Source organism: Helianthus annuus, chromosome 4 (assembly GCF_002127325.2).
Source record: "Helianthus annuus cultivar XRQ/B chromosome 4, HanXRQr2.0-SUNRISE, whole genome shotgun sequence".
NCBI lineage: Eukaryota > Viridiplantae > Streptophyta > Magnoliopsida > Asterales > Asteraceae > Helianthus > Helianthus annuus.
Genome location: NC_035436.2, coordinates 156,277,494 through 156,282,639, shown reverse-complemented (window position 1 = coordinate 156,282,639; position 5,146 = coordinate 156,277,494). Strand labels below are relative to the sequence as shown.

The 5,146-nt window shown below is 38.9% G+C and overlaps 1 pseudogene; it reads right to left on the bottom strand.

Moving 5' to 3' along the window:
• Positions 1 to 751: 751 nt before the first annotated feature.
• LOC110934912 lies at positions 752 to 1,744 on the bottom strand (annotated as a pseudogene).
• Positions 1,745 to 5,146: the final 3,402 nt, after the last annotated feature.

The following is a 5,146-nucleotide window of genomic DNA, read 5'->3' as shown; positions in this document are numbered from 1 at the left end:
CACTTCCGTCTTTTATCCGATTAGCGATTGAAACACTTATCTTCTGTGACATATATGATAGGTTGATTCTTGGTTAGCTATTAGCCTATTACGGTATGACATACATTCATTCTAATACCATGATGTTGCTAATTTCTATGTTAACTGCAACTTTAATGGTCGTTTAAAAAAAATAGTTTATGTTATTTAATTTGTTAAGGCCTAAGAATAAGGGGCATATTTTTTTTGGTCGGCAGGGAAACCTGAATCCTGAGGACTGCCTCTTACAAATCTTGTTGGTTTATTTACGTTCGTGAACGTTCATTAATATACACAATTACACACACATATAGATATTTATATATTTTTGTTTATTAATAAACCAAATTATTAATATATGAGCTGGTTATCAATATCATGGATGAATGATGATAACTTGCAAAAATTTGAAGCTTTAACATTTCTATGGTCACATGGAAAGTATACATACGTGCATAGCCTCAATTTAAAATCTGAACTAATTTGTAAGAACACACCTATGACTATTGCATATGTATAGTTAAAAGGCCTGGCCATATTATGTACCTTTTAAGATTCATGCAGCCTGTTAACTTTTGTGCAGCAATACAATTTTAGAATCAACACCATACTAATTTAGATAGATTATAACATGTTTGGGCTGCAACATGTCACTTCAGAGACAAAACTATGAGTTGACAATGAACACATGCTCAGCAAAATCTACCATGTAATGAGCAAATGCTCTGTCCGACACTCGGGTTCAATAGATATATAAAAACTGAATTCGTACAAGAACAATAGGCATATATATCATACTCACATATAGGATTCATACAAATAAAGTTTTACAGAAAGATTTTTACAATCTAGACATGGCTCTTAATGGAAGAGCTGTATCCAGTCTGATCATCATAATACTTATCCCACAACATAACTCCTCCATATTTTGCTGAACCTTTAATTGCTGGAAGCACTTTGGAAGTAAGGTCACCAACAGGGATGTATCCACTTCCAGCAGCTGTAGGTGATGCTGGTAGCCCCAAGAAAATCTTGGCTGCTGGTATATCACTAGTCCACTGCTTCCAAGCATCTTCAAGATTGGTGATGCCTCCAGAGTACTGACAAGGAGGGTTGTTATAGAACTGAACCCAAACATAGTCAAATAGACCTGTTTTAAGGGCGGTTCCAATATACGCATCTGGGAACGGACACTGGGGAGCTGCTGTCAAGTATACCTTCTTTCCTTGACTGCTGTATCCAGAAAGATACCTTGCCAGGTCATCCCAGTGTTGGGTGGTTCCTCCTTCGATATCTCGATTCCATCTAAAACAGCTTCGCCAAGTGGACGGGTGGATGATTTGCCACCTAAGAAGTTATTCCAGAGGTAAGTGGCTACCTGTTTGGCGTCTTCGGCAGAGGTTAGGTAGTAGCTCCCGTCTGCTCCTCCAAGAGTGAGCATCACCTTTATTCCTTTAGCTTGACATGATTTGATGTCGGTGGTTAAATTGGTGCAGCCATTGCTGTATGGATCACAGTGTCCTGCAAGATTAATCATTGGGGTCTGACCATTTCCAAACGTTGCTAGAAACGCAAGGTTGACGAAATCATAGTTCCCTGTCGAGCATGTCTCAGCCAAGGTGCCCTCACCCCCGTTTTGACCCCAGTAGATAGCAATACCGCCAGCATTGGCACCCACTGCTAGTAACAACATCATTGAAGAGAAAAATGCTAATGGGTATGCCATTTTCAGCCAGTTATGTGTCTTCAGTTGAGAAGTAACGGTGTCTTCAAGTGTTTGAGAAGTTTGGTTTATATAGCTATGAGATTGGTCTATTGGTAGGATTCTAATTTTTTAGTGTTCTAGAAAAGTAATCACCTTGGAGGGTAGTATGTTGAATCCTCTTTTAGCTAATAAAGGATTAATAATTTAATACAAAATCATTGGAAAGTTTGTGTGTTAGTTTGTCATTTCTTGATGTCCTCTGCTTAAAAGTTATGTCCATTTAACAAAAAAAATAAAAACAATTGTTGGTTTCTTAATATAGGGCCCCAGACAGATTTATATATTTGTTATTGTCAGTAACTAGGGACGTTAAACTGGTTGTGTTCTCGGGTCGCACCCCACACAAACGCGAAAACCGTGCCAAACACATGATACTGAACATGACAGATTTTTCATGGGTTGACACTTGACACAAACATCTTTTGTATAACTCGAAAATGTTGTTTTATTCATTTAGTTTTGCATATTATACTCTAAAATTACAAATTTACAGCCAAAGTATGACTTTATAAATGCACTTATGTACATATAACAATTATGTATAAACTATAAAACTTGATGCTTATTTATAATTTACATATCTGCACAAAATACCCAATCGATTTATATATTGTTTAAAAAAACTATAGAAAAACGGGTCATCTGAACCCGCTTACACAACCCGTTGAGCTGAATGTGTTCGCGAGTTTAACTCGAAACAGACCTGTTAGATTAAACCCAAATCCATAAATTTCATGTTGTGTCAGCTATTCGCCGCTTTCACCTATGAGTAAGATAGTAACTTTCTAGGAAGCTGTTTGAAATTCCACTGTTTTGCTGTTTCAAGAATATTAGTTAGTAGTTTTTATTATATTGTTTCACCAAGTTTAGTTAATGTTCTAATTCAAATGTACGTTGCTCCCCTTAGCGAATATTGGTTTCCTTCTTCTCAGCTTTTGTCTTTGATGAACATTTCTCAGGCTGTGACGTTGGCCTTATATAAGGCTGTAAACGAACAAAAAGCTGTTGGGGAGTTCCTTAATGTCCGCTCATTCAATAAATGAACGAGCATGAACAACATTTTTGTTGCTTTTATTCAAAGAAAAACAAGATGTTGCTTGTTATTCCATGTTCAGCATCCCAATCCTAGAGACCAAGCTTTCAAAAGTGGCTGTATCAAGTGCTTTTGCGAGCACATCTGCCAGCTAGTCTTTAGTTGGGACATGATGCAGAGAAATCAAACCTTTTTCATAGCAATCCCTCACAAAGTGATGTCTGATGTCGATGTGTTTGGTGGTAGAGTGGGAAACTGGATTTTTGATGATATTTTCTGCTGCCTGGCTATCCAACATGAGTGGTGTTTTTAAGGCAGTGATACCAAAATCCAGTAACTGATTTTGAAGCCACAAGAGTTGGGCTGTATAGCTTGCAGCAGCAATGTATTCAGCCTCAGCAGTGGATGTTGATACTGTTGCTTGCTTTTTGCTTTGCCAAGAAACTAAGCAATCACCTAGAAACTAGCACCCTCCTGAAGTGGACTTCCTTGTGGTATGACATCCAGCAAAGTCACTGTCTGAAAAACCTGAAAGCTTGATGTTCCCATTAGCAGGATAACAGATATCAAGTGTGGGAGCACCTTTTATGTATCTGAAGATCCTTTTTACAGCAATGAGATTTGATTTTCTGGGAGCTGATTGACTTCTTGCACAGACACATGTTGCAAACATGATGTCTGGTCTAGATGCAGTTAGGTACAATAAAGACCCAATCATGCTTCTATAGAGTGTTTGGTCAATCAGCTCATCCTTTTCATCAGACATGACCAGCTTATTTGTTGCCATGGGTGTGCTGCATGGTTTACACTCATTCATATCAAATTTGGTCAAAAGTTCTTTAGCATATTTGCTTTGATGAATGAAAGTTCCATTTTGCATTTGCTGTACTTGGAGACCAAGAAAGCATTGCAGCTCACCCATTGCACTCATTTCAAACTCAGCTGTCATGAGTTCTCTAAACTCTTCACACATTTTGTTACATGTGCTTCCAAAGATAATGTCATCCACATAAATTTGGACAATCATTAAATCCTTCCCTCTCCATTTAAGAAACAGTGTTTTATCAATGGTACCTCTTTTGAAACCATTTGAGAGTAGGAAGTTGGAAAGAGTTTCATACCAGGCCCTTGGTGCTTGTTTCAGGCCATACAAGGCTTTGTTTAGCCTGTAGACATGATCAGGATAAAATGGATCCTCAAAACCTAGAGGTTGACATACATACACCTCTTCTTGAATTGTACCATAGAGGAAAGCACTTTTGATATCCATTTGAAACACCTTCATGTTGTGGTTGATAGCAAAGGCCAGGAACAGTCTAATGGCTTCCAATCTTGCAACAGGGGCGAATGTTTCATCATAATCAATCCCCTCTTCCTGTCTGTAACCTTGAACCACAAGCCTGGCTTTATTCTTGACAACAATGCCCCTTTCATCAGTTTTGTTCTTGAAGACCCACTTTGTGCCAATGGGACTAACCTCTTCTGGCAGTGGTACAAGCTCCCATACTTGTTGTCTTTTAAACTGTTGGAGCTCCTCTTGCATGGCTTCTACCCAGCTGTTGTCTTTCAGTGCCTCTTGGTACTTGACTGGCTGATGGAGTGATAGAAAACCAGCAAAAAGACAAATGTTTTGGGTTTGGCTTATTGTGAGCACCCCTTCATTGATGTTGCCAATGATTTGATCAGGTGGATGAGATCTCAAGAAGATTAAATCTCCTTGGTATGGTATGATGGCATTTGTTGGTGAAGGCTGCAAATGTGTATCATCTGAGCTAACCACTGCTGGTGACTTTGATGACCCAGCAGTGGCTTCAAAAGGTGGTGGAATAGGAGGTAATGAAGTGGACAACTGCTGACTTTTATCCACTGTTTGAGGACTTTTGTCAGCAGTGTTTGAGGATGTGGAAGCAGTGGTGGATGGGCTACTTTGGTCAACAACTGCTGAGGCAGCAGTGGTTGAGCTTTGACAACTGTTTTGAACAGCTGGTGCTTTTCCCTTTGTGGCAGACCTTTGAGGGATGATGATTTCATACCCATAGTCTGGTGTTGTATCCTCTGATGGACCTGCACTGTTAGTCTTGACAGTAGTATTTTCAAAAGTAAATTTTTCAAGATCAAACAGATCTGCAGGATTTGCTGGGATTTTCATTGATGAAAGTTCATTGAACTTTACATTCAAAGTCTCCTCCACTGCCTTGGTCCGTGTATTGAACACTTTGTATGCATTGGCAGTGGTTGAGTATCCCAGATGATAACCACAATCAATTTTGGCTGCAAATTTTGAAATGGAATTTTTTAAGTTCAAAATAAAGCATGGGCAGCCAAACACC